We start from the raw sequence: 13,129 nt of genomic DNA, 5'->3' as shown, positions 1-13,129 counted from the left end.
CTAATGAACTCGCACACCGAATCAGCGTATTCGTCAATGTTGTTGTCTGACGCAATACGAAACATGTCCCAGTCCACGTGATGGAAGCAGTCTTGGAGTGTGGAGTCAGCTTGGTCGGACCAGCGTTGGACAGACCTCAGCGTGGGAGCCTCTTGTTTTAGTTTCTGTCTGTAGGCAGGGATCAACAAAATGGAGTCGTGGTCAGCTTTTCCGAAAGTGGGGCGGGGCAGGGCCTTATATGCGTCGCGGAAGTTAGAGTAACAATGATCCAAGGTCTTTCCACCCCTGGTTGCGCAATCGATATGCTGATAAAATTTAGGGAGTCTTGTTTTCAGATTAGCCTTGTTAAAATCCCCAGCTACAATGAATGCAGCCTCCGGATAAATGGTTTCCAGTTTGCAAAGAGTCAAATAAAGTTCATTCAGAGCCATCGATGTGTCTGCTTGGGGGGGGATATATACGGCTGTGATTATAATCGAAGAAAATTCTCTTGGTAGATAATGCGGTCTACATTTGATTGTGAGGAATTCTAAATCAGGTGAACAGAAGGATTTGAGTTCCTGTATGTTTCTTTCATCACACCATGTCACGTTAGCCATAAGGCACACGCCCCCGCCCCTCTTCTTACCAGAAAGATGTTTGTTTCTGTCTGCGCGATGCGTGGAGAAACCCGTTGGCTGCACCGCCTCGGATAGCGTCTCTCCAGTGAGCCACGTTTCCGTGAAGCAAAGAACGTTACAGTCTCTGATGTCCCTCTGGAATGCTATCCTTGCTCGGATTTCATCAACCTTGTTGTCAAGAGACTGGACATTGGCAAGAAGAATGCTAGGGAGTGGTGCACGGTGTGCCCGTCTCCGGAGTCTGACCAGAGACCGCCTCGTTTCCCTCTTTTTCGGAGTCGTTTTTTTGGGTCGCTGCATGGGATCCGCTCCGTTGTCCTGTTTGTAAGGCAGAACACAGGATCCGCGTCACGAAAAACATATTCTTGGTCGTACTGATGGTGAGTTGACGCTGATCTTATATTCAGTAGTTCTTCTCGACTGTATGTATTGAAACCTAAGATGACAAGGGGTATTAATGTAAGAAATAACACGTAAAAAAACAAAAAACTGCATAGTTTCATAGGAACGCGAAGCGAGGCGGCCATCTCTGTCGGCGCCGGAAGTACTTGACATTAGATGCGGCGACTTCGATTACCCTGCAGACTATATTTTTGTTCTTCCCGCCAATACAATCCACTGACAACGACCGACGAGTTCTGCGTTCCGAGATTATTTTTGTTATTTGCCTGTTTGTGGCCCGCCTGTGAAATTGCGCGATTCTTGCAATTCTCTTTCAGCCTCTCATCAACTAGCTGTTTTTGCAGAATATTAAAAATACGATAGTTATTCACTACTCATATTAACTAGGTGTCATTTACATTACCTTAAGTCATTTATTTTTCAACTGGATTTTACAAAGGTGCATGACATGTAGGCGCTAAAAAGTTGTCAGGAGGGGGTTTCAAACCATGCCTATAGGGGAGTCTGCGACCTGAATGACTTAATGGTTATTTTCAATGGAATCAAGTTTTTTATTTTTCTTTTAGGGTTTAACAAGGTTTCTCACCTGTTACCTGTGGCTTGACTTTAGATGTGGCCAGTTCAATTACCCTGCAGACTATAAGAGTGTCTTCCGAATATGGCCAATTTGACATGAATTTAAAAATGCCTCAGATAGGACCAAAAAAGTGTCTGGAGCTTCCCGTCAGGGTAAGAGTGACAACAGGTTTCCACATGTCAAAATGGGGGAAATCTTAGCAAATGGCTTAATGGTTATTCATGAGAATCGTGTTGTTGTATTGTTGAGTGTATCATGGGATCTCACCTGAAATCTGTGGCTTGACTACAAACCTGTAACCTATGCTACTGTGGCCTATAGAGCTAGAAGGCTGGATAACCAGGTGTGTAAAGGTGTGAAGTGGGATAGATGGCCTGCAGTCCTATCCCAAATGGACAACTAATCCCTATGTACTTGCGGAGATCTGAGAGGATGTGATTGGTATAAGAAACACGACTAAACTTCAACCTCCGGAGGGGTCAAAAAAATGCATTTTCGTTGTCGGCAGGATTTGAACCTGTGCAGGAAGTTCCTAATGGATTTCTAGTCCATCGCCTTAACCACTCGGCCACGACAACGTTGAAAGAAGAAAACAGGCTTGTTAGGAGTGAATGGGCCAACAGGCATAGCCTACAGAAAGTGAATTTTAACAACTGAAAGATAATGCAGTAACTCATTATAATGCAATAACACAAAATGTTCCCCTCATTCATTTGTTATTAAGTCCAGCTGTTTTCTTATTTAACCTTGATCTTTGCTCAGCTCCAGAATGTCTGCATTTGAGAGTGTTTATTATGAATTGTTATTTCACTGTGTGAAGTTGTTATTTCATCATTCTTACTGCTGAGCAGCATGACTCCTGAGAGGCACTAAAATACTCTCAGTAGTGGGTTTTGAACCCACGCCTCCATGGGAGACTGCGACCTGAACGCAGCGCCTTAGACCGCTCGGCCATCCTGACTACAGCACAGTAACTGGGTATCGGGTTAAAGTGTATGCGGTAAAAGTAGAAATATGAACAACGCTCTAAAATCACCACAGAGACCAGAACAACTATGCACGATACTGACTTGCACTTTCAATAGTCATTTGTTTTTATAAATTAAAAAGTCCAGTCATTGATTTAACCTCAATATGGCCTTCAATGGGAAAGAGTAGTAAATCGTCATTGAATGAGCGCTAAACTGGCATCAGAATATTGCCATTCTGATATAAATGATAAAATTCCTCAGATAAGACTGAAAAAGTGTCTGGAAATATCAGCAACTATCAGGGTAAGAGTGACAACAGGTCCACATGGGGGAAATCCTTACAAATGGCTTAATGGGTCATTTCAACGCAATCGTGTTATTATTTATTTTTAGGGTTTAACAAGGCAGCTCACCTGTGACTTGACATTAGATGCGGCGACTTCGATTACCCTGCAGACGATATTCTTGTTCTTCCCGCCAATACAATCCACTGACAACGACCGACGAGTTCTGCGTTCCGAGATTATTTTTGTTATTTGCCTGTTTGGGGCCCGCCTGTGAAATTGCGCGATTCTTGCAATTCTCTTTCAGCCTCTCATCAACTAGCTGTTTTTGCAGAATATTAAAAATACGATAGTTATTCACTACTCATATTAACTAGGTGTCATTTACGTTACCTTAAGTCATTTATTTTTCAACTGGATTTTACAAAGGTGCATGACATGCAGGCGCTAAAAAGTTGTCAGGAGGGGGTTTCAAACCATGCCTATAGGGGAGTCTGCGACCTGAATGACTTAATGGTTATTTTCAATGCAATCGAGTTTTTTCTTTTTCTTTTAGGGTTTAACAAGGTTTCTCACCTGTTACCTGTGGCTTGACTTTAGATGTGGCCAGTTCGATTACCCTGCAGACTATAAGAGTGTCTTCAGAATATGGCCAATTTGACATGAATTTAAAAATGCCTCAGATAGGACCAAAAAAGTGTCTGGAGCTTCCCGTCAGGGTAAGAGTGACAACAGGTTTCCACATGTCAAAATGGGGGAAATCTTAGCAAATGGCTTAATGGTTATTCATGAGAATCGTGTTGTTGTATTGTTGAGTGTATCATGGGATCTCACCTGAAATCTGTGGCTTGACTACAAACCTGTAACCTATGCTACTGTGGCCTATAGAGCTAGAAGGCTGGATAACCAGGTGTGTAAAGGTGTGAAGTGGGATAGATGGCCTGCAGTCCTATCCCAAATGGACAACTAATCCCTATGTACTTGCGGAGATCTGAGAGGATGCGATTGGTATAAGAAACACGACTAAACTTCAACCTCCGGAGGGGTCAAAAAAATGCATTTTCATTGTCGGCAGGATTTGAACCTGCGCAGGAAGATCCTAATGGATTTCTAGTCCATCACCTTAACCACTCGGCCACGACAACGTTGACAGAAGAAAACAGGCTTGTTAGGAGTGAATGGGCCAACAGGCATAGCCTACTGAAAGTGAAATTTAACAACTGAAAGATAATGCAGTAACTCATTATAATGCAATAACACAAAATGTTCCCCTCATTCATTTGTTATTAAGTCCAGCTGTTTTCTTATTTAACCTTGATCTTTGCTCAGCTCCAGAAGGTCTGCATTTGAGAGTGTTTATTATGAATTGTTATTTCACTGTGTGAAGTTGTTATTTCATAATTCTTATTATTACTGCTGAGCAGCATGACTCCTGAGAGGCACTAAAAAACTGTCAGAAGTGGGATTTGAACCCACGCCTCCATGGGAGACTGCGACCTGAACGCAGCGCCTTAGACCGCTCGGCCATCCTGACTACAGCACAGTAACTGGGTATCGGGTTAAAGTGTATGCGGTAAAAGTAGAAATATGAACAACGCTCTAAAATCACCACAGAGACCAGAACAACTATGCACGATACTGACTTGCACTTTCAATAGTCATTTGTTTTTATAAATTAAAAAGTCCAGTCATTGATTTAACCTCAATATGGCCTTCAATGGGAAAGAGTAGTAAATCGTCATTGAATGAGCGCTAAACTGGCATCAGAATATGGCCATTCTGATATAAATGATAAAATTCCTCAGATAAGACTGAAAAAGTGTCTGGAAATATCAGCAACCATCAGGGTAAGAGTGACAACAGGTCCACATGGGGGAAATCCTTACAAATGGCTTAATGGGTCATTTCAACACAATCGTGTTATTATTTATTTTTAGGGTTTAACAAGGCAGCTCACCTGTGACTTGACATTAGATGCGGCGACTTCGATTACCCTGCAGACGATATTTTTGTTCTTCCCGCCAATACAATCCACTGACAACGACCGACGAGTTCTGCGTTCCGAGATAATTTTTGTTATTTGCCTGTTTGGGGCCCGCCTGTGAAATTGCGCGATTCTTGCAATTCTCTTTCAGCCTCTCATCAACTAGCTGTTTTTGCAGAATATTAAAAATATGATAGTTATTCACTACTCATATTAACTAGGTGTCATTTACGTTACCTTAAGTCATTTATTTTTCAACTGGATTTTACAAAGGTGCATGACATGCAGGCGCTAAAAAATTGTCAGGAGGGGGTTTCAAACCATGCCTATAGGGGAGTCTGCGACCTGAATGACTTAATGGTTATTTTCAATGCAATCAAGTTTTTTCTTTTTCTTTTAGGGTTTAACAAGGTTTCTCACCTGTTACCTGTGGCTTGACTTTAGATGTGGCCAGTTCGATTACCCTGCAGACTATAAGAGTGTCTTCAGAATATGGCCAATTTGACATGAATTTAAAAATGCCTCAGATAGGACCAAAAAAGTGTCTGGAGCTTCCCGTCAGGGTAAGAGTGACAACAGGTTTCCACATGTCAAAATGGGGTAATCTTAGCAAATGGCTTAATGGTTATTCATGAGAATCGTGTTGTTGTATTGTTGAGTGTATCATGGGATCTCACCTGAAATCTGTGGCTTGACTACAAACCTGTAACCTATGCAACTGTGGCCTATAGAGCTAGAAGGCTGGATAACCAGGTGTGTAAAGGTGTGAAGTGGGATAGATGGCCTGCAGTCCTACCCCAAATGGACAACTAATCCCTATGTACTTGCGGAGATCTGAGAGGATGCGATTGGTATAAGAAACACGACTAAACCTCAACCTCCGGAGGGGTCAAAAAAATGCATTTTCTTTGTAGGCAGGATTTGAACCTACACAGGAAGATCCTAATGGATTTCTAGTCCATCACCTTAACCACTCGGCCACGACAACATTGACAGAAGGAAACAGGCTTGTTAGGAGTGAATGGGCCAACAGGCATAGCCTACAGAAAGTGAAATTTAACAACTGAAAGATAATGCAGTAACTCATTATAATGCAATAACACAAAATGTTCCCCTCATTCATTTGTTATTAAGTCCAGCTGTTTTCTTATTTAACCTTGATCTTTGCTCAGCTCCAGTAGGTCTGCATTTGAGAGTGTTTATTATGAATTGTTATTTCACTGTGTGAAGTTGTTATTTCATCATTCTTATTATTACTGCTGAGCAGCATGACTCCTGAGAGGCACTAAAAAACTGTCAGAAGTGGGATTTGAACCCACGCCTCCATGGGAGACTGCGACCTGAACGCAGCGCCTTAGACCGCTCGGCCATCCTGACTACAGCACAGTAACTGGGTATCGGGTTAAAGTGTATGCGGTAAAAGTAGAAATATGAACAACGCTCTAAAATCACCACAGAGACCAGAACAACTATGCACGATACTGACTTGCACTTTCAATAGTCATTTGTTTTTATAAATTAAAAAGTCCAGTCATTGATTTAACCTCAATATGGCCTTCAATGGGAAAGAGTAGTAAATCGCCATTGAATGAGCGCTAAACTGGCATCAGAATATGGCCATTCTGATATAAATGATAAAATTCCTCAGATAAGACTGAAAAAGTGTCTGGAAATATCAGCAACCATCAGGGTAAGAGTGACAACAGGTCCACATGGGGGAAATCCTTACAAATGGCTTAATGGGTCATTTCAACGCAATCGTGTTATTATTTATTTTTAGGGTTTAACAAGGCAGCTGACCTGTGACTTGACATTAGATGCGGCGACTTCGATTACCCTGCAGACAATATTTTTGTTCTTCCCGCCAATACAATCCACTGACAACGACCGACGAGTTCTGCGTTCCGAGGTTATTTTTGTTATTTGCCTGTTTGGGGCCAACCTGTGAAATTGCTCGATTCTTGCAATTCTCTTTCAGCCTCTCATCAACTAGCTGTTTTTGCAGAATATTAAAAATACGATAGTTATTCACTACTCATATTAACTAGGTGTCATTTACGTTACCTTAAGTCATTTATTTTTCAACTGGATTTTACAAAGGTGCATGACATGCAGGCGCTAAAAAGTTGTCAGGAGGGGGTTTCAAACCATGCCTATAGGGGAGTCTGCGACCTGAATGACTTAATGGTTATTTTCAATGCAATCAAGTTTTTTCTTTTTCTTTTAGGGTTTAACAAGGTTTCTCACCTGTTACCTGTGGCTTGACTTTAGATGTGGCCAGTTCGATTACCCTGCAGACTATAAGAGTGTCTTCAGAATATGGCCAATTTGACATGAATTTAAAAATGCCTCAGATAGGACCAAAAAAGTGTCTGGAGCTTCCCGTCAGGGTAAGAGTGACAACAGGTTTCCACATGTCAAAATGGGGTAATCTTAGCAAATGGCTTAATGGTTATTCATGAGAATCGTGTTGTTGTATTGTTGAGTGTATCATGGGATCTCACCTGAAATCTGTGGCTTGACTACAAACCTGTAACCTATGCAACTGTGGCCTATAGAGCTAGAAGGCTGGATAACCAGGTGTGTAAAGGTGTGAAGTGGGATAGATGGCCTGCAGTCCTACCCCAAATGGACAACTAATCCCTATGTACTTGCGGAGATCTGAGAGGATGCGATTGGTATAAGAAACACGACTAAACCTCAACCTCCGGAGGGGTCAAAAAAATGCATTTTCTTTGTAGGCAGGATTTGAACCTACACAGGAAGATCCTAATGGATTTCTAGTCCATCACCTTAACCACTCGGCCACGACAACATTGACAGAAGGAAACAGGCTTGTTAGGAGTGAATGGGCAAACAGGCATAGCCTACAGAAAGTGAAATTTAACAACTGAAAGATAATGCAGTAACTCATTATAATGCAATAACACAAAATGTTCCCCTCATTCATTTGTTATTAAGTCCAGCTGTTTTCTTATTTAACCTTGATCTTTGCTCAGCTCCAGTAGGTCTGCATTTGAGAGTGTTTATTATGAATTGTTATTTCACTGTGTGAAGTTGTTATTTCATCATTCTTATTATTACTGCTGAGCAGCATGACTCCTGAGAGGCACTAAAAAACTGTCAGAAGTGGGATGTGAACCCACGCCTCCATGGGAGACTGCGACCTGAACGCAGCGCCTTAGACCGCTCGGCCATCCTGACTACAGCACAGTCACTGGGTATCGGGTTAAAGTGTATGCGGTAAAAGTAGAAATATGAACAACGCTCTAAAATCACCACAGAGACCAGAACAACTATGCACGATACTGACTTGCACTTTCAATAGTCATTTGTTTTTATAAATTAAAAAGTCCAGTCATTGATTTAACCTCAATATGGCCTTCAATAGGAAAGAGTAGTAAATCGTCATTGAATGAGCGCTAAACTGGCATCAGAATATGGCCATTCTGATATAAATGATACAATTCCTCAGATAAGACTGAAAAAGTGTCTGGAAATATCAGCAACCATCAGGGTAAGAGTGACAACAGGTCCACATTGGGGAAATCCTTACAAATGGCTTAATGAGTCATTTCAACGCAATCGTGTTATTATTTATTTTTAGGGTTTAACAAGGCAGCTCACCTGTGACTTGACATTAGATGCGGCGACTTTGATTACCCTGCAGACGATATTTTTGTTCTTCCCGCCAATACAATCCACTGACAACGACCGACGAGTTCTGCGTTCCAAGATTATTTTTGTTATTTGCCTGTTTGGGGCCCGCCTGTGAAATTGCGCGATTCTTGCAATTCTCTTTCAGCCTCTCATCAACTAGCTGTTTTTGCAGAATATTAAAAATACGATAGTTATTCACTACTCATATTAACTAGGTGTCATTTACGTTACCTTAAGTCATTTATTTTTCAACTGGATTTTACAAAGGTGCATGACATGCAGGCGCTAAAAAGTTGTCAGGAGGGGGTTTCAAACCATGCCTATAGGGGAGTCTGCGACCTGAATGACTTAATGGTTATTTTCAATGCAATCGAGTTTTTTCTTTTTCTTTTAGGGTTTAACAAGGTTTCTCACCTGTTACCTGTGGCTTGACTTTAGATGTGGCCAGTTCGATTACCCTGCAGCCTAAGAGTGTCTTCAGAATATGGCCAATTTGACATGAATTTAAAAATGCCTCAGTTAGGACCAAAAAAGTGTCTGGAGCTTCCCGTCAGGGTAAGAGTGACAACAGGTTTCCACATGTCAAAATGGGGGAAATCTTAGCAAATGGCTTCATGGTTATTCATGAGAATCGTGTTGTTGTATTGTTGAGTGTATCATGGGATCTCACCTGAAATCTGTGGCTTGACTACAAACCTGTAACCTATGCTACTGTGGCCTATAGAGCTAGAAGGCTGGATAACCAGGTGTGTAAAGGTGTGAAGTGGGATAGATGGCCTGCAGTCCTATCCCAAATGGACAACTAATCCCTATGTACTTGCGGAGATCTGAGAGGATGCGATTGGTATAAGAAACACGACTAAACTTCAACCTCCGGAGGGGTCAAAAAAATACATTTTCGTTGTCGGCAGGATTTGAACCTGCGCAGGAAGATCCTAATGGATTTCTAGTCCATCGCCTTAACCACTCGGCCACGACAACGTTGACAGAAGAAAGCAAGCTTGTTAGGAGTGAATGGGCCAACAGGCATAGCCTACAGAAAGTGAAATTTAACAACTGAAAGATAATGCAGTAACTCATTATAATGCAATAACACAAAATGTTCCCCTCATTCATTTGTTATTAAGTCCAGCTGTTTTCTAATTTAACCTTGATCTTTGCTCAGCTCCAGAAGGTCTGCATTTGAGAGTGTTTATTATGAATTGTTATTTCACTGTGTGAAGTTGTTATTTCATCATTCTTATTATTACTGCTGAGCAGCATGACTCCTGAGAGGCACTAAAAAACTGTCAGAAGTGGGATTTGAACCCACGCCTCCATGGGAGACTGAGACCTGAACGCAGCGCCTTAGACCGCTCGGCCATCCTGACTACAGCACAGTAACTGGGTATCGGGTTAAAGTGTATGCGGTAAAAGTAGAAATATGAACAACGCTCTAAAATCACCACAGAGACCAGAACAAATATGCACGATACTGACTTGCACTTTCAATAGTCATTTGTTTTTATAAATTAAAAAGTCCAGTCATTGATTTAACCTCAATATGGCCTTCAATGGGAAAGAGTAGTAAATCGTCATTGAATGAGCGCTAAACTGGCATCAGAATATGGCCATTCTGATATAAATGATAAAATTCCTCAGATAAGACTGAAAAAGTGTCTGGAAATATCAGCAACCATCAGGGTAAGAGTGACAACAGGTCCACATGGGGGAAATCCTTACAAATGGCTTAATGAGTCATTTCAACGCAATCGTGTTATTATTTATTTTTAGGGTTTAACAAGGCAGCTCACCTGTGACTTGACATTAGATGCGGCGACTTTGATTACCCTGCAGACGATATTTTTGTTCTTCCCGCCAATACAATCCACTGACAACGACCGACGAGTTCTGCGTTCCGAGATTATTTTTGTTATTTGCCTGTTTGGGGCCCGCCTGTGAAATTGCGCGATTCTTGCAATTCTCTTTCAGCCTCTCATCAACTAGCTGTTTTTGCAGAATATTAAAAATACGATAGTTATTCACTACTCATATTAACTAGGTGTCATTTACGTTACCTTAAGTCATTTATTTTTCAACTGGATTTTACAAAGGTGCATGACATGCAGGCGCTAAAAAATTGTCAGGAGGGGGTTTCAAACCATGCCTATAGGGGAGTCTGCGACCTGAATGACTTAATGGTTATTTTCAATGCAATCAAGTTTTTCTTTTTCTTTTAGGGTTTAACAAGGTTTCTCACCTGTTACCTGTGGCTTGACTTTAGATGTGGCCAGTTCGATTACCCTGCAGCCTAAGAGTGTCTTCAGAATATGGCCAATTTGACATGAATTTAAAAATGCCTCAGATAGGACCAAAAAAGTGTCTGGAGCTTCCCGTCAGGGTAAGAGTGACAACAGGTTTCCACATGTCAAAATGGGGGAAATCTTAGCAAATGGCTTCATGGTTATTCATGAGAATCGTGTTGTTGTATTGTTGAGTGTATCATGGGATCTCACCTGAAATCTGTGGCTTGACTACAAACCTGTAACCTATGCTACTGTGGCCTATAGAGCTAGAAAGCTGGATAACCAGGTGTGTAAAGGTGTGAAGCTTGGCTTGCAGTCCTATCCCAAATGGACAACTAATCCCTATGTACTTGCGGAGATCTGAGAGGATGCGATTGGTATAAGAAACACGACTAAACTTCAACCTCCGGAGGGGTCAAAAAAATGAATTTTCATTGTCGGCAGGATTTGAACCTGCGCTGGAAGATCCTAATGCATTTCTAGTCCATCGCCTTAACCACTCGGCCACGACAACGTCGACAGAAGAAAACAGGCTTGTTAGGAGTGTATGGGCCAACAGGCATAGCCTACAGAAAGTGAAATTTAACAACTGAAAGATAATGCAGTAACTCATTACAATGCAATAACACAAAATGTTCCCCTCATTCATTTGTGATTAAGTCCAGCTGTTTTCTTATTTAACCTTGATCTTTGCTCAGCTCCAGAAGGTCTGCATTTGAGAGTGTTTATTATGAATTGTTATTTCACTGTGTGAAGTTGTTATTTCATCATTCTTATTATTACTGCTGAGCAGCATGACTCCTGAGAGGCACTAAAAAACTGTCAGAAGTGGGATTTGAACCCACGCCTCCATAGGAGACTGCGACCTAAACGCAGCGCCTTAGACCGCTCGGCCATCCTGACTACAGCACAGTAACTGGGTATCGGGTTAAAGTGTATGCGGTAAAAGTAGAAATATGAACAACGCTCTAAAATCACCACAGAGACCAGAACAACTATGCACGATACTGACTTGCACTTTCAATAGTCATTTGTTTTTATAAATTAAAAAGTCCAGTCATTGATTTAACCTCAATATGGCCTTCAATGGGAAAGAGTAGTAAATCGTCATTGAATGAGCGCTAAACTGGCATCAGAATATGGCCATTCTGATATAAATGATAAAATTCCTCAGATAAGACTGAAAAAGTGTCTGGAAATATCAGCAACCATCAGGGTAAGAGTGACAACAGGTCCACATGGGGGAAATCCTTACAAATGGCTTAATGAGTCATTTCAACGCAATCGTGTTATTATTTATTTTTAGGGTTTAACAAGGCAGCTCACCTGTGACTTGACATTAGATGCGGCGACTTTGATTACCCTGCAGACGATATTTTTGTTCTTCCCGCCAATACAATCCACTGACAACGACCGACGAGTTCTGCGTTCCAAGATTATTTTTGTTATTTGCCTGTTTGGGGCCCGCCTGTGAAATTGCGCGATTCTTGCAATTCTCTTTCAGCCTCTCATCAACTAGCTGTTTTTGCAGAATATTAAAAATACGATAGTTATTCACTACTCATATTAACTAGGTGTCATTTACGTTACCTTAAGTCATTTATTTTTCAACTGGATTTTACAAAGGTGCATGACATGCAGGCGCTAAAAAGTTGTCAGGAGGGGGTTTCAAACCATGCCTATAGGGGAGTCTGCGACCTGAATGACTTAATGGTTATTTTCAATGCAATCGAGTTTTTTCTTTTTCTTTTAGGGTTTAACAAGGTTTCTCACCTGTTACCTGTGGCTTGACTTTAGATGTGGCCAGTTCGATTACCCTGCAGCCTAAGAGTGTCTTCAGAATATGGCCAATTTGACATGAATTTAAAAATGCCTCAGTTAGGACCAAAAAAGTGTCTGGAGCTTCCCGTCAGGGTAAGAGTGACAACAGGTTTCCACATGTCAAAATGGGGGAAATCTTAGCAAATGGCTTCATGGTTATTCATGAGAATCGTGTTGTTGTATTGTTGAGTGTATCATGGGATCTCACCTGAAATCTGTGGCTTGACTACAAACCTGTAACCTATGCTACTGTGGCCTATAGAGCTAGAAGGCTGGATAACCAGGTGTGTAAAGGTGTGAAGTGGGATAGATGGCCTGCAGTCCTATCCCAAATGGACAACTAATCCCTATGTACTTGCGGAGATCTGAGAGGATGCGATTGGTATAAGAAACACGACTAAACTTCAACCTCCGGAGGGGTCAAAAAAATACATTTTCGTTGTCGGCAGGATTTGAACCTGCGCAGGAAGATCCTAATGGATTTCTAGTCCATCGCCTTAACCACTCGGCCACGACAACGTTGAC

General features: G+C 41.5%; 5 non-coding genes across 5 annotated transcripts; all 5 read right to left on the bottom strand.

Annotated features, from left to right (window-relative positions):
* Positions 1 to 4,305: 4,305 nt before the first annotated feature.
* trnal-cag (transfer RNA leucine (anticodon CAG)) lies at positions 4,306 to 4,388 on the bottom strand. The gene has a single exon. It is a non-coding gene; the product is annotated as a tRNA-Leu (tRNA).
* A 1,744-nt stretch (positions 4,389 to 6,132) lies between these two features.
* trnal-cag (transfer RNA leucine (anticodon CAG)) lies at positions 6,133 to 6,215 on the bottom strand. Its single transcript has one exon. It is a non-coding gene; the product is annotated as a tRNA-Leu (tRNA).
* Positions 6,216 to 9,397: 3,182 nt separating this feature from the next.
* Positions 9,398 to 9,479, bottom strand: trnas-aga (transfer RNA serine (anticodon AGA)). Its single transcript has one exon. It is a non-coding gene; the product is annotated as a tRNA-Ser (tRNA).
* A 2,124-nt stretch (positions 9,480 to 11,603) lies between these two features.
* Positions 11,604 to 11,686, bottom strand: trnal-uag (transfer RNA leucine (anticodon UAG)). The gene has a single exon. It is a non-coding gene; the product is annotated as a tRNA-Leu (tRNA).
* A 1,355-nt stretch (positions 11,687 to 13,041) lies between these two features.
* On the bottom strand, positions 13,042 to 13,123 carry trnas-aga (transfer RNA serine (anticodon AGA)). The gene has a single exon. It is a non-coding gene; the product is annotated as a tRNA-Ser (tRNA).
* Between the last annotated feature and the right edge of the window lie 6 nt (positions 13,124 to 13,129).

This window comes from Oncorhynchus mykiss, chromosome 16 (assembly GCF_057628025.1).
Source record: "Oncorhynchus mykiss isolate SJ-2025 chromosome 16, ASM5762802v1, whole genome shotgun sequence".
In the NCBI taxonomy this organism is placed as follows: Eukaryota; Metazoa; Chordata; class Actinopteri; order Salmoniformes; family Salmonidae; genus Oncorhynchus; species Oncorhynchus mykiss.
The sequence above is the reverse complement of the archived record's forward strand: the minus strand, read 5'-3'. Positions and strand labels throughout refer to the sequence as shown.